The sequence below is a fragment of the Nipponia nippon genome, unplaced genomic scaffold (genome assembly GCF_047370975.1).
Source record: "Nipponia nippon isolate SJK-2023a ecotype South Korea unplaced genomic scaffold, ASM4737097v1 scaffold_27, whole genome shotgun sequence".
Taxonomy (NCBI): Eukaryota; Metazoa; Chordata; class Aves; order Pelecaniformes; family Threskiornithidae; genus Nipponia; species Nipponia nippon.
The window spans coordinates 6,992,482-7,015,356 of NW_028262344.1; the positions used below are offsets into that span (position 1 = coordinate 6,992,482).

General features: G+C 53.4%; 1 long non-coding RNA gene across 2 annotated transcripts; it reads left to right on the forward strand.

Moving 5' to 3' along the window:
• Nucleotides 1-13,748: 13,748 nt before the first annotated feature.
• LOC148055113 (uncharacterized) lies at nt 13,749-18,222 on the forward strand. 2 transcript variants are annotated; one of them, XR_015705958.1, is made up of 2 exons: nt 13,749-14,729; nt 15,709-18,222. It is a non-coding gene; the product is annotated as an uncharacterized LOC148055113 (long non-coding RNA). The 2 variants fall into 2 exon arrangements; XR_015705959.1 differs by lacking the exon at nt 13,749-14,729 and adding an exon at nt 15,346-15,480.
• The last annotated feature ends 4,653 nt before the right edge of the window (nt 18,223-22,875 follow it).

Genomic DNA, 22,875 nt, shown 5'->3' on the forward strand with positions numbered 1-22,875 from the left:
GATACAGCAAAGATGAGGAAGAGCCCTAGCTCTGCTCTTGCTCAAGCTGCCGAGGGGTTGGGGGGGGGGTCTCACTGCCATCTGCCCTGGTGCTCTGCAGTCCCTTCTGTAGCATGGTCAGGCTGTCTCCTCCACAGCAAGGCTCCATGGAATGGGGCTGGCTGAGCTTGGGGGATGGCAGCTCCTCGCCAGCCCTTGGGTGCACCAGGGCCCAGCCAGCACGTATGGTGTCTCACCAAAGGAGAGCTGCAGCCCAGATCCATTCTGCAAGGGACATACAGCAGCCTCCACCCTGTGCAGGATGCATGATGCTCTCGCACCCTCCAGGGAGAAGGAAGACATAGTCCACTGTCCTGACTCCCCTCTCTGAAAAGCCACAGCATGTCTGAGTGCCCATCGGAGCAGCTGCGACAGCAACAGGCTGGGAAAGCTCTTGGCAGAGGCGTCAGTGCCAGGCTACCGGGGAAGGGCTGCAGGGGTGGAGGTGAGAGCTGAGCTGCAGCGGGAATGTGCATTTTCGTCAGCTCCTTCCCTCCCCAAAATCTCGCATGACGCCCGCGTGTAGGTCACTGGCTGCTGCAGCGATGCGGTGTGTGGGCTCACCATCTGTGGCTGCTTCTGGAGCCTGCCGCCTGGAAACACCGCCCTGTGCCGCCCTGACTCATCCTGGCTTCTGCTCAGCCCCCAGCCCTGAAGCCACCAGCACCCCGTGGGGCCGCAGGGCAAAGGGTTTGCTCTTTGATGGGGGGGAGCTGAACTTTTGGCCTGTCAAGAAGCAGGAACAGCAGCAGCAGGGTGCCTGTGCGAGGTATTTCTGCCAGTCAGTGGGGGGTGATGGAAAAGACAACTTGTCAAAATAGCGAGATATCTTTTTTCAGGAGATTACAAGTTTGGCTGATGGAGATAATAGTGTTGATGCACTGCGGGGAGGGTTTGGAGAGGCATCGGCATACCTCATGGCAGCTGGTTCAGGAGGGGAGGATGATGCCAAAATCAGCATGAAATGGGATAAAAACCAGCTGCCTGATGGGCTGCCATGTAAAACTGCAGGCAGGGAATGGCAGAGCATTGCCCATCATCAGGAATGAGTGGTGCAGGAGCGAGCCTGCGAGTAAGGGAGGTCATGCCTGTTTCCGTCCGGCTGCCCCAGTCCATGCCCTCAGGCTGCATGGGCTCCACACAGGGGAAGGGGCTCAGGACCCCACCGATGGACCTGATCCCAGCTGCAGACATGATTCCATTCTCCACTGCCACCCAAATGGGACATCTTCTGACGCTGGCTGCAGGCAGCACTTCCTAAGGTCACCTGCCAATGGCCGTCCTTCACGTCCAATGACAGCTGTCCATCCCATCCACCAATGGCTGTCTACCACTGCCCCTGGACATTCACAACAGCTCTTCGGTAGCTGTCTGTCACACCCCTGGTCATCAATGCAGGCTCCGTGCATGATGCTGACTGTTGTCCATCACACTCCCACCATCAAGGCCAGCTCATTGACACCACCTGTCACACCCCTGGCCATTGATGCATTTGTCCTTCAGTGCTCCCACACCCCAGCAGCTCAGCCATCAGTCCCCACAGCCCAAGCCTGATGGTGGAGGGGGGCTGCGGCCCTGTGCCCCCCACCCCAAAGGCTTTGACCCACTTCCCTGGGGGGGCCAGTTCCCCAGAGCAGCACCTTGCTCTGGGCTGCCTCTGACACCTCCCTGCTTCCACCTCTCTCTCCACCAGTGTTCCCTCCCAGGTGTGAGGGCTGCAGTGCCAATGCCATTGTAAATTGCTAAGGGGGCTGTGGCTGCTCTGTGACTCTCGCTCCCCACATTCACCCTGCTGCAGTCTTGGGGACAGGGATGGGGCCAGGGACAAGGATGACAGGTCCTGGCTCTCCCCCTGCCCTTGGTGGCCAGGGTGATTTGAGCAGGAGCTACCAGATGGTGCCCAGCAGGGATGCGGCCCCTCCTTTGGCCCCCATCAGCAACTGGGAGGTAACGAATAGAATAGAATAGAATAGAATAGAATAGAATAGAATATTTTCAGTTGGAAGGGACCTACAATGATCATCTAGTCCAACTGCCTGACCGCTTCAGGACTGATCAAAAGTTAAAGCACTGTCCAAATGCCTCTTAAACACTGACAGGCTTGGGGCATCAACCACCTCTCTAGGAAGCCTGTTCCAGGGTTTGACCACCCTCTCGGTAAAGAAATGCTTCCTAATGTCCAGTCTAAACCTCCCCTGGTGCAGCTTTGAACCATTCCCAGGCGTCCTGTCACTGGATACCAGGGAGAAGCGATCAGCACCTCCCTCTCCACTTCCCCTCCTCAGGAAGCTGTAGAGAGCAATGAGGTTGTCCTCCTTTTCTCCAAACTAGACAAACCAAGAGTCCTTAGCTGCTCCTCATAGGACATGCCTTCCAGCCCCTTCACCAGCTTTGTTGCCCTCCTCTGGACACAATCAAGTACCTTAACATCCTTTTTAAATTGTGGGGCCCAGAACTGCACACAGTACTCAAGGTGAGGCCGCACCAATGCTAAATACAGAGGGATCATCACCTCTTTTGACCGGCTGGTTATGCTGTGTTTGATGCACCCCAGGATGCGGTTCACCCTCTTGGCTGCCAGGGCACACTGCTGACTCCTATCGAGCCTGCTGTCGACCAGCACCCCCAGATCCCTTTCTGCAGGGCTGCTCTCCAGCCACTCCTCTCCCAGTCTATACTTGTGCCTGGCATTACTCCATCCTAGGTGCAGAATCTGGGATTCAGACTTGTTAAATTTCATCCCATTAATCACTGCCCAATGCTCCAGTCTATCTAGATCCCTCTGCAAGGCCTCTTGTCCCTCAAGAGAGTCAACAGCACCTCCCAGTTTGGTATCATCAGCAAACTTGCTAATGGTGCATTCAACTCCTGTGTCCAGATCATTGGTAAAAATATTGAACAGGACTGGCCCTAGAATTGAGCCCTGAGGAACATCGCTGGTGACCGGTCGCCAGCCAGATGTAGCCCCATTCACTACAACCCTTTGAGCCCTGCCCTTCAGCCAGTTCTTCACCCAGCGCACCGTGAACCTGCTCATCCCACAGTTGGACAACTTGTCCAGAAGGATGCTGTGAGGGAGAGTATCAAAAGCTTTACTAAAATCTATAAAAACTACATCCACAGCCTTCCCTTCATCCACTAGGCAGGTGACTTTATCACAGAAGGATATTAAGTTAGTTAGACAGGACTTTCCCTTTGTGAACCTGTGTTGACTGTGCCTGATGATTGCATTGTCCTTTAAATGCCTTTCAGTAGTACCCAGTATGATACCCTTCTCCATAATTTTTCCAGGCACTGAGGTTAGACTAACAGGTCTGTAGTTCCCTGGGTCCCCCCTCACGCCCTTCTTGTAAATTGGAATAACACTGGCTAGCTTGCAGTCAGCAGGCACCTCCCCAGACTCCCAAGACCTCTGGTAGATGATCGAGAGGGGTCCTGCTGTAACATCCGCTAGCTCCTTCAGTATGCTGGGATGAATCCCATCAGGCCCCATGGACTTGTGAACATTCAGCTGATACAGCTGGTCCCTTACAATTTCAGTGTCCACAAATGGAAAGTCACTGTTCCCACACTCGTGGTCCTCCGACTCAGGGCACCTGGCAGCCTAAGGTCTATCAGTATTATTAAAGACTGAGGCAAAAAATGCATTGAATGCCTCTGCTTTTTCTTCATCCCTATTAGTCAGGTGACCATCTTCAACAAGTATCAGTCCAATATTTTCTTTAGACCTAAAAAAGCCTTTCTTGTTGCCTGACACGAAACGGGCCAGTGTTAACCTTAATTGAGCTTTGGCCTTTTGTGTCTTCTCCCTGCATATGCAAACCATAATGAACCCGAAGTCGGTTAAAACACCGCGAATGCTGGCTGCGTGCCTTGTGGCTGTGGCACCGTGTTTGTTTGCCTTGAGTTTTTCCCTCCCATCTCGGGGCCGGAGTACAGAGTTCTTGCAAGACATAATTACCAAGCAGCCTTGTGTACACTGTTGAGGTGCAAGGGCTGACTCTGCTCCCTACCCAGCAGCTTTCCCGGCACCCAGAAATCCCCCAGTACAAAAGCCCAGAGAAGAATTTGCCTAACAAAGCTGTCTTCAGCCCGGCAGCTCTGCAGGACCTGGGAGTTTGCAATTGAGGTCTGTCCAGCTGCTCTGGAGAGTGAAGCAGGCAGCAGCTGAAATCCCAGCCAGAGCAGGGCCAGGCACTGGGCTGCGTGGGGAAGAGGCACCTCTCCTTCACCCAGATGCAGATTTGGGCTGAGCTCCCAGTCCAGCTTGACTCAATCTCCCCTCCTGGGGCACAAGCATGTTATGCTGCCCAGGGTGGTTTTAGCTCTGTCCAGAGCCCTGGCCTGGTGCAGAGCTGAGCACTGCTTCCTCCTTGCCAGTGTCTGACACAGTCCTGCCTCACCGCTGCATCCCCATGTCTGCTGGGCTGAGCCATGGCAGCCCCGGATCTGCTGGACTTGCAGCCCTGAGCGGACAAGGCACTGCTTCTCCAGTTGCTGGAAGGAGGTGATCCAGCTTGCATCCAGACCATCCATCTTCTTGCATGTCCACCTCCAGGTGAGCCCCTGGCTGTGCACTGCCGTCTGCTCCTTGCTGCTGTTCCACAAAGCCATTGTGGACCCAGTCACAGTTTGGCTGTTCCCTTTTCCCTTTACAAGACTGGGCTCTGGGGAGCCTCAGAGAGAGTGTGAGGTGCTCAGCACCATGCTGCTTCGTGCAGCCATTTACCCACATTGCTCCTCCGTGAGCCTCCTTCACCCCTGTGATAAGGGGAAAAAGCTGGTGGGGACCAGTGCCAGTACCTGGGGAGGGGGTGCAGAGAAAGGACATGGTCTGACAGTGCGGATGGGTGCCAAAATGCCCCAAGGGGGGAAGGAGTGAGGGAAGCAGTGAGATGAGAGCAGGCAGGAGGAAGCCAACAACACATCCTCTGACAGTTAGGGATGCCCCAGGGTCTCAGGTCTGTGGGAAGGTGTTCCCCCAGGACAGCTTCCTGGGCTTACCCTGGGCTGCCCTTCCTGGGGGTGGCATGTCCCTGCAGAGCAGCTGCAGCTCCTGACTCTGCCGCTGCAGCTGGTGGCTCGCCAAGCCTGGCCCTGATGAGACGAAGATGCTTCCTCCGGACACATAATAGTAGAGCACTTTAGAACTTTCTAATCTAGGCATACTCTTGCAGGCATTAGCTAAATGACCCTCACTCCAGCCAGCTCCCAGCAAGCAGCCGCCCTCCCCCAGCCTGCCCTCTCCCTTCCACCTGCCAGCCCCCAGAAAGGGTTGAGGACAGACCCCATGGCTCTCCAGGGACTGGTACCCCCTTGCCCTAAGCAGGAACACGGGTGTGCTCAAATAGTGGAGCCTGGTGCAGGGACTGCACTGCAGGGCTCTGGAGAGCAGGATCAGCCCTGGGGCTGGAGAGAAGGGCTGAGGCTGGGGTGATAGAGGGAGCACCGGGGCTGGACCACGGATGGGTGCAGGGTATGAGTTTGCAACCGCAGCATCCCAGCACCAGCCCCACAGTGCCTTGCAAGGGGCGCACTTGTTTCCATAGGGAAGCACAGGCAGCCCTCTCTGTCTCCTCTCCCTGCTCCACCAGCGTGGCTGCCCCCCTGCAGCATCACTCATCCCTGCACCCTCCACTGGTGGGGCCACCTCTGCCGCAGGCCAGTCGAGCATCCTCATAGAGGAGCTTTTCAAGTGGAATGGAAATACCTAATGAAGGCCGACTTCATTAATTGAGGCTGTCATGGGGATGATTGCTGCCTTCCTGAGCTGCTTTATGAGCAATAAGGCTGTGGGAGAGGAGAGGAGAGGAGAGGAGAGGAGAGGAGAGGAGAGGAGAGGAGAGGAGAGGAGAGGAGAGGAGAGGAGAGGAGAGGAGAGGAGAGGAGAGGAGGAAGCCTGCTCAAATACCTCTGCCCTGCCGGCGAGGGCACCACCGGGACCCATTTTGGAGGCTGGGGGCAAGCACGCAGCCCCCGGGGCTGGAGGCAGATGCAGAGCCCAGCTGGCTCCAGGGGAACGTGGCCCAGTGGAGCTCAGACCCGGGAGCGCCGGATCTGACCATCGCACCTCCCTGGGATGTGCCTGTGTCCTGTCCCGCCGTGAAGGTGGGACATGGCATGGCTCGCACCCAAACCAGGGACTACGCAAGGCTCTTGGGTGCTGCTATTTAGACAGGGGTGTGGTGCTTGCAAGCGAGTCCAGCAGCCACCACGTTGCTTTTGGTGTCTCCAACATCCCCAGCCACGTGGCACTTTGCATCAGCCCTGTTCCCATGCTGCAGCATCCTATTGGGAGGCTTCACGCAAAGGCTTGTCCCCAGCATCTCCAAGTCTGGAAACCCAGTCCTTTACCCACATGGGGATCTGTGCATGCTCCCTGGGCTGCATCTCAGCCCCTTGTAAGACTTGATGCCTCTCACCCTTCTTGGAGACCTCCAAGCACCTCTGATGGGGTGAGCGGGGACAACTCTGCAGACCAGCAGAGCCCCGACACACAACCACCCCCCCTCTTCGCCTCTTAATCAGCTAATTGTGTGTTTGGGGTTTCAGACGAGGGCCCCAGCCTGGCGTTGCCATACCAACTGCATCAGCATCACTTTCAAACATTTACCAAGCAGGCTTGAATTGCAGAGGGGGGGCAAAAAAAGGAGATGAGGCCAAACAGAGGGTTGATGGGAGGGGACAGTAAAAGGGCTGTCTGCACCTCTTTCATTATGCCGTGCGGAGTCCCGCAGGGAAGAAAGCCCTGATTAAAACGGCTCTTGCTGGGATTCAGAGGCTTTTTGGGGAAAAAGAAAATGCCTCTGCCTCCTGGAGTCCATCTGAGGCACTGTTGGTGGTAGGATTGTCTAGGTTTCTTCAGCACTGGTGGGTGAGGGGAGGGCTGTGAGACAAGGGGGCCCAGGCTGCGTCCTTGGGCAGAGAGCTCGGGGACAGGCAGTGGGTGCTGGCCCCGGGGACCTGCTGTTCCCAGCGCTGGCTGAGCTAGTGGTACAGCCAGCTGATGTGGCAGGTCGGTGGAGGAGGGAGAAAAGTTGGCTGGGGGGGGTGATGTGGAGCAGATCTTACAGCTCAGAGGGTCTGGCCCATGTTTATCCTCAACCTGGTGTCATCCTGGGGTATGGGGCAGGACCCCCACTCCCAGCAGTGCTGGTGCCCGCTGGCATGTGCCTGCCCTGCTTTCTGCAGCTGGGTTGCATGTCTCCCCTGCTCCCCAGCTGTGTCCCAGTCTCCTTCCAAATCCACTTCTTTGCCGCTGTTGGCCTTTCTGTGAGCTGGATCAGGCCTCTCCAGCACCTCCTGCCCAGCCGGATGGGCTCTGGGCTGCTTTTCCTTGCCAGCATCAGCATGGCATGAGCCCTCCCTTGCCTCCTGGCCCACCTCTGTTGTCTCTGGCAGTGACCGGTGGGGTGCAGGTGAGGGAGCTGCCCCCCAGGAGGGGGCCATGGAGGTGGGTATGTGTTCCCCCTCTTGCTCACCCAGCTTCCCCTGCAAACCCCTTTAACGGATCAAAATTTTATATGCTGAGCCATGCTGGAGCCCAGAGCACAACACAGTTTTGCAGGTTTTAGTCAAAGGAGGACCATGTCAAGGCAGGAGGCATCGGCTGCTGCAGGGACACAGGGGAGACAGGGAAAGGGGAAGGCAGGTTGGAGGAAGTGTGACATACAAGGAAACCCGGTTTTTGAGGGTGACACGTGGCCTTTTTGGCATCCTGTCTCATGGGATGGCCTTTGCTGTGGCATCTGAGTGCCTCTGCCCAGCTCCTCTCCATCCTGGCATCCCCTGGCTGGGCTCTGACACCCACCCAAGTGGCGTGTGAGCCTAGTGGCACAGGGTCATCACCCTGGCTTTGGAGGAGAAGCAGCCAGGCCCTTCTGCCTGCTCATTGCTGAGGCTTCAACATGTAGGGCTGCTTCCCTTCAAACCCCTGCTCTTCCTCCTCTGCGCTAAGCGAATCACTCCATCCCTTGCATGCTGGCAATGTGGCTCAGCCACGAATCACTGTGGGCAAGGCTGCTGCTTGGGCGTTTCTTGGTCTCCAGAGAAGAGCCCGTGCACCATGCTCCCTCCTGGCCATACACCTCCTCCCTGGCCCCCAGCTCTCTGGAGACCAGCCCTTGCAAAGGGAAGAGCCTGGAGGGAGGCAGAGGGCTGTTTGTCTCACACAAGCTCTCTCCTTCCCCTCCATGCTCTCATTCCCAGGCGTCTACATGAGCTCCGCATGCCCCAAATCCCATTGTGGTCAATGAGCATCAACCAGCACCACCAGAGAGGCTGTCTGCTCACCCTTGTCATGGATGGTTGCAGGGACATGTCCCCTAGGGGACCCTGCCCACCCCACAGCTCCTTCCAGTGTCATGTGGGTCCCCTGGGAGTCCTGTGTCCCACCTGCCATTTCTATGGTGCTGAGGGCAGCTGGAAGTGGCTGGGGACTGTGGGGTAGCTGCCCCAAGCCTCAGGCTGGGAGCAGATGCAGAAGTCAGCACAGAAACCTGGCTCAGGCTTTGCTGGGGAAGCACTGGGATCGCCTGTGCTGCCCAGGGCTTTGCAAGCAGCCGTGAGATGGCTTGGTGGGTGCAGTTAGTGTGGTGCTAAGCCTCAGCTTATCAGCCTTGCCAAGCATCTCTTGAGTGGTCCAGATGGCTTTCTGCTGGCAGAGTGTGGCCCTGGCAGCTCATGTCTGCTGCAGGTGGTGCCTCCTCCCACTCACCCCTGGGGCCTGGTGTGCTCAGCGTCTGGTACTGGGACTTGCCCAGAGCTTGCCACAGTGTAAATCAGGGCATCAACAGGGTAGGAAGGTAAATCCTCCCCCTCCAGGCTGTGTGCATGCCCCTAGCTGCTGCTGGCCCTGCTTTGATGGAGCAAAGTGGTCAGGTCTCAGTGGGATGCCCTGTGCCATGGGGCGCGCCTGGTGGGAGCACCCTAAGGTGTCCCTCCCGGATCCTGCACCCTCCCTGTGGCTTCCCAACTATGAACTGAGAACCAGCTGGGAGCTGGGACAAGCAGGGACATCCCCTGTGACAGCCGCCAGGAGAGGCTGCGTCCTCCTGGCTGCTGCCTGCTTTGCCTTGCTCTGCTGTGAACATCATGGTTTGGTCTCCATCCTCACTGGGTGTCCTTTTGACGGGGAGTAAACTCCAAATCATTATCCCTGGGCTGTTTGTCCCTTGCAGCTTCAGAAGAAGATGGCCAGTGTGACCTCAGTGGAGGCGGTGGCAAGAGGGGATGTGATGTCCCAGGACCCTGCACCCCACCCCAGGAAGGCTCGAGCACCACTCGCTCCCATGCAACACTTCTTGGCCTCTGAGGGTTGGGTGTGAGGCTCCTTTCTGGGCAGCTCTGGCCATGAGTTTTACGGCTGCGTGGAACATCTCCAAAGGATTGATTTACTGTAATACCTCTGGAAAGCAACTTTTGTGATTGCTAGCCTGGAGATCTCAAGCTGGATTTAAACAACAGGATCCTAAAGAGGCCATGAATAATTGAACCTAATAAATATTAATAACTCGCCTGCATGGTGGCAGGGCATGTAATTGCAAGGAGCATTCTGGAAGCACGGCTCTGCAGGCAAGCATGTGCTCGCGGCAGTGCCGGGGCAGAGCCTGGTTAACACTGATGCTGCCGGGCCATGCAGAGCCGTGTGTGGCCGCCCTCCCCTGGGGTTAGTGGCCAGGGGCAGGGGGTGCTGGCCACCATGCGAGTATTTAGATTTCCTCAGTGGGCCTCTCTCTCCCATGAGCTTGTTTCCTGTTGAACCCAAGTTCTTTTGTCAGGGATGTTCTCTGCCTCATCCCTCAAGCACCCTGGAGGACCTGGGACACTCCCTTCAGAAAGTCTTGCCTGCCCTCATGTACAAGCCAGATGGCGGTATGTCCTAAACTGGAGTTGTCCTGCGGATGCTTCCTGCTCTTTGTTGCCAAGGACTGAGTGGCCTGTTTGTGGCCAGACTTCATACAGGACTGTCCCATGCATCATAAAAACTGATGCACTGCAAAATCCATCTCCCAGGGCCAAGTGACAGCAAGAAGGCACAGTCTAAACTTTGTATGACCCAACAAGTCCTCCAAAGTTTGGGTGCAAGTGAGTGTGGATGAGTGAAGACATGAATGAGGGATGGGATATCATGGTTCCTGCAGGGAAAGGCTGAATTTGTCACTGAAACCCTTGCTGAGCAGCACTGAGCCATTGAAACCCTGAGTTTATGGCAAGGGCAGGGGGGAGTTCGGGTAGGATGTTGCTCACAGGTTTCTGCTTGAAAACTGCAGTGTTTGGGCAGCTGAGAAGACCTGTGAATGCTTGGCAAGGGTATTGTGAGGCTGTATCCTCTGCAGGAGCGTCTCCTACACTGAGCAAGTGTTTCTTTTCCCTAAACTGCCTGGCTGTTGAGATTGCATCTTGCAAATGCAGTTTCAGACAATAACAGCTTGCAATTATGCAGCGCTTTCAAAACCAAGAGATCCTGAATTTTGTTAACATCTTTTTATAAAACCAGCTGAGGCTGCTGCTGGGAGGCAAAGCTCCAGCCTGCCTGGAAGCGTCACAGCTGGGATCACCCAAAGCTTTCCTCTGTGTCACACTGGAGATGGTTCATCCTGCAAGAGATTTTAGGGCACTGCTGGCTGACTGGGGCCCACTGCCCACAGAGCACATGGAGCGACGGACATCTCACGTGGTCTCTGACCCCTGCTTTCTGTGTTTTCCATTGCTAAATGCTTTCAGGAGGAGGACTGACAGTGGTGGTGGGGATTATCCATCCAGGAATCAAAGGACACCCCCAAGAAAGAAGGGCTCTGCACTTTTCAGGGGAAGGGGAGACGCGACTTGTCATGGGTCAGTAAAGGGAATGGTAATTGCTGTAAGACCCATTAAAGAGCACAACCTCTTGGAAGCCATTTCTGAGCACATAAAGAGCAAGCAGGGATTTCCCAAGGGCAAACTGTGCTGGACTCCGAGGGTGGCCACCAACAGCTCGACAGCTGACGGGTGGCCAGTAATGACTGAAGCACCCAGGGGCTGATACAGGTCAAGGCACTGACATAGGATGAACCTTCAGCAAAGCCTCAGGTGCCACTAGACAAGGATGGCTGACACCTGACACAGCCTCAGTCTGGGGGGGGATTAGATAAATGTGAGCATTGACCCTGTGAAATTCAGCAAGGGGGATGCAAAGCATGGCACCGAGGTGCAATAAACCTAGGCTGGGATCTGAGTGCTAAGCGGCAGCGCTGCTGGGAAGGACCTGGGGGTTATCGTGGGCACCAGGCTGAATATGAGCCAAGAGAGCACTCTTGTGAAAAAGGCAAACCACATCTTGGGCTACATTTGGAGGAGTGTAGCTAGCAGATTGGGGGAAGTTATTATCCCCTCTCCTTGGCACTGGTGAGGATGCACAGATCGCAGAAGCGATTCTCGAATAGCTCCTAACAGCAGCTCTCCCCCAGCTTCCTCTGTTGATAAAGAGATCTGAAAATACAGACAATGATACAGGGGTTGCTGCAGGAGCAATAAAAGGGAACTGCAGTATTATCCCAAGGCACTTGGGGCACTTGCTTGGGAAAAAGATGGTCTTTCTTGAGAGTCCCATATAGTTCAAATAAGATATCTGGGGAAGCAAGGAATTTTACACTTAGATATTAGCTTCTCTTTTGGATGAAAAATTAATGAAAGGTGTGCTGGTTTTGGCTGGGATAGAGTTAATTTTCTTCATACTAGCTGGTATGGGGCTATGTTTTGGATTTGTGCTGAAAACAGTGCTGATAACACAGGGATGGTTTAGTTACTGCTGAGCAGTGCTGACACAGAGCCAAGGCCTCTTCTGCTTCTCACACCACCCCACCAGCGAGGAGGCTGGGGGTGCACAAGAAGTTGGGAGGAGACGCAGCCGGGACAGCTGACCCCAACTGACCAAAGGGCTATTCCATGCCATGTGACGTCATGCTCAGTATATAAACTGGGGGAAGAAGAAAGAAGGGGAGGACGTTCGGAGTGATGGCGTTTGTCTTCCCAAGTAACCGTTACGCTTGATGGAGCCCTGCTTTCCTGGGGATGGCTGAACACCTGCCTGCCGATGGGAAGTAGTGAATGAATTCCTTGTTTTGCTTTGCTTGCGTGCACAGCTTTTGCTTTCCCTATTAAACTGTCTTTATCTCATCCCATGAGTTTTCTCACTTTTACGGTTCTGATTCTCTCCCCCATCCCACTGGGGGGGAGTGAGCAAGCAGCTGTGTGGTGCTTAGTTGCCGGCTGGGGTTAAACCACGACAAAAGGCTTGGCTGAAAAGAGCTTGGGTTTTTTGTGGTCACAGATACCCCAAAATATGAGAATATCAAAATGCTTCCAGTTTCTCTGTGCTGCTGTGTAGCTGCTCCCCCACTGGAAGGCAATAATACCTCATCTGCTGGACTGTTTGCAGGCTAACAATGAACCTGCTTTGTCAGTACTTTGAAGTGAGAAAAAATGAGTGGTCAGTAGCTTGAGAGATCATTGCTACATGCAGCTGACAGTGCTGGGGTAACTCTGGGAGGTCTTGCTGTGTCTGCAAGGGAGCAAACAGCAGAAACGAGTATTTGCCTGGGGCTGACTGCCCAGCCTCTGTGTTACACAGACCCTGCTCAGTGTTTTTTCAGTCCTTTTTTCTTTCCAGCTACAGCCAATTCAGAGTTTTGGATGAGACCCATCTGTCATGAATGGATAGAAACACTGTGGCACATTTTCCCCCACTGGGGTTAACTTTATACCCCATGGTCAAGAGGAACCCAAACAATTTTGGGGGGCTCTCACAGCTATTTATGCACTTGGTGAAAACCGCTGAGTTGCATTTTGAGAGGTCTCTAAGGCTGGAGACACCTCAGAGCGGTCTCACTGCTGGGTGAAGCGATTATCATGCAGTCATCACTTCAGAGGGAGCCAGTGTTGCGTGGAGAGGCTGGCAGGAGGCATGCGCTGGAGAGCTGGTGACATGGCCAAGCTGGTGACAAGTGGCTGGGGAGAGCCTCGTTCAACAGGGGAACTAGGGTGAGATTGCATGCCCTGGGGCGCCTTTGCCCCCAGCTCCCATCTTCATCAGTGATTGCAGAGCATCAGTCCCCAAATCCTCTCCACTGCTCAAAGCTTTTAGGCTCCCTGGGCTCCACTATGCTCAAAGGCAGCTGCATGAAAGAATATTTTCCCTTTGTAAAGAGATGCAGTGACCTGCTTAGCATCGATCCTGTGAGGCTGGGCTTCAAATTAAATTTGTTTCTATTATACCTGTGAAGAGTTTGGTAAATTGATTTTTAAGAATGAAAATGTATTGAGAGGGATTACAGCTGATAAATATAATTTTAAATAATAAGATGAGGCTTATGATCACTAAATTGTTCACCTGAGGGGTGCAAAAATGTACAGTAAAGAACACAGTATTATTTCGCTATGTCATGGTTTAACCCCAGCCAGCAACTAAGCACCACACAGCCGCTCGCTCACTCCCCCCCGGTGGGATGGGGGAGAGAATCAGAAGGGTAAAAGGGAGAAAACTCATGGGTTGAGATAAGAACAGTTTAATAATTGAAGAAAAATAAAATAGAACAGTTAAATAGGTACAGCAAAAGCTGTGCACACAAGCAAAGCAAAACAAGGAATTCATTCACTCCTTCCCATCGGCAGGCAGGTGTTCAGCCATCCCCAGGAAAGCAGGGCTCCATCACACGTAACGGTTACTTGGGAAGACAAACGCCATCACGCCGAACGTCCCCCCCTTCCTTCTTCTTCCCCCAGCTTACATACTGGGCATGATGTCATACGGTATGGCATAGCCCTTTGGCCAGTCTGGGTCAGCTGTCCTGGCTGTGCCCCCTCCCAGCTTCTTGTGCACCGGGCAGAGCATGGGAAGCTGAAAAGTCCTTGACCAGTGTAAGCACTACTTAGCAACTACTTAGCAACTACTAAAACATCAGTGTATTATCAACATTATTCTCATCCTAAATCCAAAACACAGCAATATACCAGTTACTAAGAAGAAAATTAACTCTATCCCAGCTGAAACCAGGACAGTATCCACCCCTTATTCCATACCATTTACGTCATGCTCAGGTCCCACACTATCCAATACATCCTCTTTAACCACCACCCCCCTTCCCATCCTTTGATACAATACACAGGTATCATTCCCTTAGTCTATGGACCACCCCTGTGAAATGTCTGTAAAATGTCCATAAACATCCACAAATGTCCACAAAATGTGTCCCTCCCACGGCACAGTCCTCCATGAACTTCTCTAACGTGAGTCCTTCCCACGGGCTGCAGTTCTTCACAAACTACTCCAGCGTGGGTCCCTTCCACAGGGTCACAAGTCCTGCCAGCAAACCTGCTCCAGCGTGGGCTCTTCTCTCCACGGGTCCACAGGTCCTGCCAGGAGCCTGCTCGAGCGCAGGCTTCCCATGGGGTCACAGCCTCCTTCGGGCATCCACCTGCTCCAGCATGGGGTCCTCCATGGGCTGCAGATGGATCTCTGCTCCACCCTTAACTTCCATGGGCTGCTCTGGCATGGGCTTATTCACGTCCACAGACGCTTCGGGGTGTCCTGCTCCCGTGTGGACTCATCCACAGGTCACAGTCCCTTCGACTCAAGTTCACACTGGAGTTCCAGCCTGTCCAGTACAGCAGCACAGAAACAGCAGAGATGCCCTGGCCATCTGCTAGCCCAGGTGCATGGCTGTTGTTGTTATCAAAACGTTCCCAGGCACAGCAGAGTAAGATGATAAGCAGTACAGCAAGCAGCAAAAGCAAAAAGCAGCCACTAATGAGCACTAGACTCTAATATACGGTAAGGCAAGCAAGCCCCGTGGCAAGCACAGAAGCCTGCCGATTAACAGCTAAACAGCACTAACAGCTGTTATTCGATAAATAAATTTGATCTAGCACATTCCAGTTAAATCTGTCGTTATCTCGAACCCTTCGAGCCCCATGTTGAGCGCCAAAAAGGACTGTGGTGGTTTAACCCCAGCCAGCAACTAAGCACCACACAGCCGCTCACTCGCTCACTCCCCTCCGGTGGGATGGGGGAGAGAATCAGAAGGGAGAAAACTCGTGGGTTGAGATAAGAACAGTTTAATAATTGAAGTAAAATAAAATAGAACAGTTAAATAGGTAAAGCAAAAGCCACACATGCAAGCAAAGCAAAGCAAGGAATTCATTCACTCCTTCCCATCGGCAGGCAGGTGTTCAACATCCCCAGGAAAGCAGGGCTCCATCACACGTAACGGTTACTTGGGAAGACAAACGCCATCACGCCAAACGTCCTCCCTTTCCTTCTTCCCCCAGCTTATATACTGGGCATGATGCCATACGGTATGGAACAGCCCTTGGGCCAGTCTGGGTCAGCTGTCCTGGCTGTGCCCCCTCCCAGCTTCTTGTGCACCTGGCAGAGCATGGGAAGCTGAAAAGTCCTTGACCAGTGTAAGCACTACTTAGCAACTATTTAGCAACAGCTTAGCACTACTCAGCAAGAACCAAAACATCAGTGTATCAACATTATTCTCATCCTAAACCCAAAACACAGCACTATGCCAGCTACTAGGAAGAAAATTAACTCTATCCCAGCTGAAACCAGGACACTCTAAGACCTCATTAAAGCGCTGACCTTTATTTTTCATGAGATGACTCCAATTTCCATCTATTTTTCAGGGGACGAAGCCCTGGGAAAGTCTCGGAGTGAAGGCGATGATCCCTAAACCTGCGATTTATGCGACTGTTGTAATCTCTGCATAACCATAACTGATGAATATGCATCATATTATTTCTATGCGCGGCAGAAAGTAACCTGCTTCTGGCCCCCAGCAAGCTGTGGTAGGTCTGCCTGCCTCTTCCTGCGGCTCTGTGCCAGCAGTGGGGCTGTGGGATTTTGGGCAAGGTGGGGATGCTGTGGGAAAACCCTGAGTCCAAACCCAATCTGTGGCACAAGAGCCTCCTTTGCCTGGATGGGGGGCTGCCTCAGAGGGACAAGGAGTCCCTGTGCACTCTCATTTTGTCCATGGACCCCCCCCAGCCTTTCCAGTCCAGCCAACAAGGCAGCAGGACCGGTAGCAGAAATGGCAGGTGGACGAGCTTTGATCCTGCCAAAGGAAGATGATGCCCTCTCTGTGAGCGACCACTAGTTGGACTCTTCCTTCCCAAACTGCTGACAATGGTACAAACAGTTGGGCTCCCCAGGCACAGCCAGAGCCTGCAGGTCCTGATTGCCCCCAGGAGCCCCAGGACTGAGAGATGTGGGACTGCAAGCCAGACAGTGGAGCTGAAGAGCTGCCCGCTGGGGTCTGCTCCTCCATCCAGTCACCAGCACTGGGGAACATCATGTGTGAGACCCTCCTTCTCCCAGACTGGCAGCTGCCTAGAAGGAGGAGAAGTCCCTATGACCTCCTGGTTTGTCCATGGTTTCCCCCAGCCCTTCCCAGCACAGCTGGAAAGGCAGCAAGACCAGCTTTGATCCTGCCAAAGGAAGATGGTGGCCACCAGGCCAACTTCACCAGCACCCTATGCTTGTGTGTGGTCGATGTTGAGGACAGGAGTCAGCCCTGTGCTGCAGCGCCTGTCGTCATCTCAAAGCTGGAGCTGAGGCAGGAGGTGCACAGCAAATGCTGGTTGCATGCAGCAAGAAAATGGCTGAAGATAAAGCTGTGAAGCATCCCCGTGGCAGTTCAGCGGTCCATGGAAAGGCTGCATTGGCCACTGCCCAAATTCCTGTGGGCGTTGGCTGGTACCATGCCTCTGTCCCCTAGGTGAAGCGCCTTGTCCAGCCAGAGCAGGTCACACATCAGCAGCTCAGGGCATCCCTGCGGGGCAACACATACCTTGCCCTGTGCTGTGTCCCTTGCCCAGCTGGTGCCCATCAGCTATCACGTCAGTGGTTCCTCCAGCTGCAGTGGGGCTGCTGATTCAGCCCTGGGGATCAGGTGAGACAGCTGTTTACAGCAAGGAAGCAGCAGGGAAGAGGTGCCAGGACATCTCCTGGCAGCATCCGCCTGCCAAGGCTCTGGACACACATCACAAGGATGGAGACAGGACACACCAGCCCATTGGGACAGAGTAACTCTGGGTTGTGGGAAGTACCAGATGGGCCAAGGCAGATTGCTCGTCGATCTCCCCAGGTCAGAGAGGAAGGCTTTGGGCTCTTCTCCAGAAGAGAGGCCAGCTTCATCACTGTTTTCCAGCCAAGATCCTTTTTCCAGGGCAACTCGGTCTTGTGGAGTGAGAAGCAGCACATGATTTGGGAGCGCAGGGGGACCATGGACATTTGGGTCAGGTCCATCCTGAGCTCTGACCCGATGGCATCCCCGGAGCAGCCTGGGGCTTGCTGGGGACTTTGGAAATGCTCCACAATCTCTGCAAGTGCCACCAGTTCTCCATCCCTGGGAAGGCCAGGGGTCCCTCCTGCCCATTGTGGGATTTCCTTGTGATATATTGGGTGGAGGGTGTATCTGATATTTCTTGTTTTGTGGGGTGTTCTTCATGGAAACTGGATGTTGTAGACATGAGAGAGCTCATCATTGCAGTTACTGTGGGGAACAAACTGTTGGCCATGGCCAAAGTGACAGAGAACTGCTTACTGTTCTCTGGTCTGGCCCTGCAGCTTTGAGTCAGTAAACGTGCCTGATGAGTACTGTTGAGGGGCAAATCTGGTGTGACATGAAGTGTTTGGGTGCCTGTGAAGGCTGCACACTAGTCTCCTGCCCCATTAGAGACATCTATTAAAGCTTCCCCAGTGCTGTAAAGGGGGGGGTCTGACTCGGATATGCCATATCAGGCTCTTTTAAAATCTCTTTATAAATCCCTCATCATCATTTTTTCAAAGCCTTATCCATTTTTTTTCTGAAAGGCTGACTCCAGAACTGGATGGTGTCAGCAGTGGTCTGATGATGTACATGTGCACAAGGGTACATCAATGCCTTGTTTGTGATTTCCCAGCATTTGTGCCAGCCACACATTTTGTAAGTACAGGTTATTTTGGCTGCTGAAACTATTGAGACTGGACATACTGATGGACAGCAGGGCTATCTGGGTTGTGCTTACGGAAGAGGAATTGACCTGATTGATCATGACAGTGGGCTCAATGATAGCTCCTGGCCTGTGGTCACACAGGATGAACATAACCTTTGCTTCTGTCATTCACATCTATCAAAATAAAGCTCCCTGACTATTGTATTTTGGCCTCAGCAGCAGAAGGAGGTTGACTCTTCCAGTTTGTGCTTACAGTGATCCCACCTGGGGCTTCCACAGTGGCATGGGCAGAGTTGGAGTGGGCTGGTGAAGCTCTAACCAGGAAATAGAAAGGTGTTCATGTGGGGTATGGCAGATGTACTGGTTTTGGCTGGGATAGAGTCCTTTTTAGCACCCAAAGTGGGTCAAGAAAGGTTCGAGATAGCGACAGATTTGATTGGAGTGTGCTAGATCGAATTTATAGCTGTTATTGCTGTTTAGCTACTAATTGGCAGGCTCCTGTGCTTTCCATGAGACTTGCTTGCTTTACTGTATATTAGAGTCTAGTGCTTGTTAGTGGCTGCTTTTTGCTTTCGCTGCTTTCTCTACTGCTGTACTGCTTATCATCTTACTGTGCTGTGCCTGGGAACATTTTGATAACAGCAATGGCCACGTGCCTGGGCTGGCAGATGGCCAGGGCATCTCTGCTGTTTCTGTGCTGCTGTACTGGACAGGCTGGAACTCGAGTTGAAGGGACTGTGACCTGTGGATGAGTCCACATGGGAGCAGGACACCCTGAAGTGTCTGTGACCATGGTTATGTCCATGCCGCAGCAGGTATACTTCTGAAGGGATTCTGGCCCAAGGATAAGTCCACGCTGGAGAAGGTATACCTCGAAGCATCTGTGGCCATGGGTAAAGGCCATGCCACAGCAGGTATACCCCTGAAGAGACTGTGGCCCATGGATAAGGCCACACTGGAGCAAAAACACCCCTAAGAAATTGCGGCCCACAGATGAGGCCATGCTAGAGCAGGTTTTCCCCTGAAGGGACTGCGGCACATGGATAAGTCCAAGCCGGAGCAGGGGCAAGGGGAGGAGTCCATTGCAGTGTTACACCCAATGGTCTGGTCCAAAGGGGCCAGGGGTGGAGACTGTAATGGAAATACCTTTAAATTGTTGTAACCTGGGGTTTGAGTTGCATGTTATGGGAATTACTATAGCAGGAACCACCTGAACCAATGGAGGAGAAGCCTTACAAGAAGCAGTGCAAGTGCAGCAGTGACCCGACCTGAGCTGGCTTTGGTGCCCAGTAACTCCATGCGACACACCACGTCTCCTGTCCTGAGTGACCACTGTCACAGATGGAGCCCAAAGTCATGGACTAAATGAACTCAATGGACATTTTATGGACATTTTACAGCGGTGGCCCATAGACTAAGAGAATGATATCTGTATATAAATCAAAGGATGGGAAGGGGGGTGGTGGTTAAAGAGGATGTATTGGATAGTGTGGGACCTGAGCATGACGTAAATGGTATCACATAAGGGGTGGAGATTGTACTGGTTTTGTCTAGGATAGAGTTAATTTTCTTCTTAGTAGCTGGTAAGGGGCTATGTTTTGAATTTGTGACCAAAACGCTGTTGATAACATAGGGATGATTTAGTTACTGCTGAACAGTGCTTATTCAGTCTCAAGGCTTTTTCTGTAAGCTGGGGGTGCATGAGAAGTTGGGAGGGGACACAGCCAGGACATCTGACCTCAACTGACCAAAGGGATATTCCATACCATATGACACAGTGCTCAGCAATAAAAGCTGGAGGAAAGAAGGAGGAAGGGGGGATGTTCAGAGTTATGATGTTTGTCTTCCCAACCATTACGCGTGATGAAGGTATTTACTTTATCAGTATGATGAAGGCTTTCCTGGAAGTGGCTGAACACCTGTCTGCCAATGGGAAGTAGTAAATTAATTCCTTGTTTTGCTTTGCTTGTGTGCATGGCTTTTGCTTTCCCTTTTACCATTCCGATTCTCTCCCCCATCTCACTGGGGGGGAGTGAGCGAGCAGCTGCGTGGGGCTTAGCTGCCCACCAGGGTTAACCCACAACAGCAGATCAGACTGTTTTAAGTTAAAGCTGTGCTACCCCTGGGCTGTGATGGGAGGGTGAAGCCACTGCTGTGAGTTGTTGATGGGACAAGTCCTGCCCAACTCAGCATTGAGCCTGAGTCTAATAAGGCTCCGGAGAGAGTGGAAAGAGATAGGAGCAGGCAGCAAATGATTTGTATCTGGAAACCCATGGGAAGATTTGGATCTGGCGTCTCCCTGCTGAGTCGAGAGAGAAACCCAAGGGGCATGGGATAGACCACATCTACCAGAGCTGTGTCCTGAGGGGCTTCAGAGACGGAGACAGATGGATGTCCCGTGCTGGACAGGGTGCGGACAATGGGGCCGGAGAAAGTACTTGGCCCCCATCAGCACTGGGGAGACCCTGCTGGGGCTCTGCATTCCATCGGGGCTCCCAGGACATGGCCAACATGAGCAGTGGGAGCAGGTCTGGCCGAGGCCAAGTTAAACATGCTCTGAGCAGGAAGTTGGCCTGGAGACCCAGAAGTCCCTTCCCACCTCAGTTATTGTGTATTTGTCTATGATGTGATCAGGTGTCCGATGGGAGGTAGTTGTAGGCAATGGAGACAGCAGCATGTCCTGAGGATGCTCTCCCTGCCTATTGAGTAATGCCAACCATATCAACTGGTCTCGTAGACCTCTTTCTTGCCTTGGTGCTGCCACATGGGGCTTTGCAATGCTGGCAACTGTCACAGGGACCTTCGGGCCTGGAGTGGAGCCCTGCACAGATGGAAATTGGGGCTGCAGCCCTTGCAGTATTCTTGGGGGTGCAAACTCCCCTTCCTGACCACAACTACAGTCAATCACTTCTGGGGGACACGGGACAGGGCCTGGGCTCAGTCTCATCTTGGTAGCCCTGAGCTCCTCCAGGGTCTGCTCTGCCACCAAGGCATTGGGATGGGACCCATCGGGGGGGTACAGTGGTGTGTCTCCTCTTCCTCCTGATGCCTGAGCCAGGCACCCTCCAGGAGAGGTTTGCAAGCCATCTGGGTGACTTTCCCAGAGCTGCCATTGAAGGGTCTGCAGGGCTTTGGCAGGCGGATGCTGCCAGATGGTCTCCTGGCTTCTGGTCCTGCAACTCTTGCCATCCAGAGGGACCTGGACAAGCTTGAGAAGTGGGTCTGTGTGAACCTCATGAGGTTCAACAAGGCCAAGTGCAAGGTCCTGCACCTGGGTCGGGGCAATCCCCAGTATCAGTACAGGCTGGGGGATGAAGGGATTGAGAGCAGCCCTGAGGAGAAGGACTTGGGGGTACTGGTAGATGAAAAGCTGGACATGAGCCGGCAATGTGCTCTCGCAGCCCAGAAAGCCAACCGTATCCTGGGCTGCATCAAAAGAAGCATGGCCAGCAGGTCGAGGGAGGGGATTCTGCCCCTCTGCTCTGCTCTGGTGAGACCCCACCTGGAGTACTGCATCCAGCTCTGGGGTCCTCAGCATGGGAAGGACATGGACCTGTTGGAGAGGGTCCAGAGGAGGGCCACGAAAATGATCAGAGGGCTGGAACACCTCTCCTATGAGGAAAGGCTGAAAGAGCTGGGGTTGTTCAGCCTGGAGAAGAGAAGGCTGCGGGGAGACCTTATTGCAGCCTTCCAGTACCTGAAGGGGACTTGTAAGAAAGATGGGGAGAAACTTTTTAGTAGGGCCTGTAATGATAGGACAAGGGGTAATGGTTTTAAACTAAAAGAGGGTAGATTCAGACTAGATATAAGGAAGAAATTTTTCACGATGAGGGTGGTGAAACACTGGAATGGGTTGCCCAGAGAGGTGGTAGATGCCCCATCCTTGGAAACATTCAAGGCCAGGCTGGATGGGGCTCTGAGCAACCTTATCTGGTTGAGAATGTCCCTGCCAATTGCAGGGGGGTTGGACTAGATGACCTTTAAAGGTCCCTTCCAACCCAAACTATTCTATGATTCTATGGTTCTACGATTCTCTTCCCTGCTGCTCCCTTGCTGTAAACAGATTTCTCGCCTGATGCCCATCTCCAAAGGGAATTTCCAGCCCCTTGCACTGCTCCCAGCCCATCAGCCACCTGGGGCATCTCAAGCAGAGTCCCAGCTCCAAACACTGTCCCATGTTCAGGCAGGTGCTTCTTCCCCTCTGCCTCCTCTTGGAAACCAATTTGATGGCCAGGTCAAATGGCCAGTCTTGACTCCCCAGGTCTTTGGTGCACCTGGCTTAATACCTGCTCTGTGTGTGCCTGGGAGGAGGTTGCTCTGCGTCGTGCGGGTCTCCTTGGTAGTGCAGGATGTCCCCTCTGCATTATTCTTGTCTGCCTGGGTGCCAAAATGGCCCTCAGGTCACTCCTCATGTCTTCAAGCGCTGTCCCCACTGTGGCATGGCGTGGTTTAACCCCAGCCAGCAACTAAATACCATGCAGCCACTTGCTCACTTTCCCCCAGCAGGACAGGGGAGAGAATCAGAACGGTAAAAGTGAAAAAACTCATGGGATGAGATAAAGACAGTTTAATAGGGAAAGCAAAAGCTGCGCAAGCAAAGCAAAACAAAGAATTCATTCACTACTTCCCATCGGCAGGCAGGTGTTCAGCCATCTCCAAGAAAGCAAGGCTCCATCACGCGCAACAGTTACTTGGGAAGACAAAACACCATCACTCCGAACGTCCTTCCCTTCTTTCTTCTTCCCCTAGCTTTATATTGCTGAGCATGACGTCACATGGCATGGAATATCCCTTTGGTCAGTTGGGGTCAGCTGTCCCAGCTGTGTCCCCTCCCAACTTCTTGTGCACCCCCAGCCT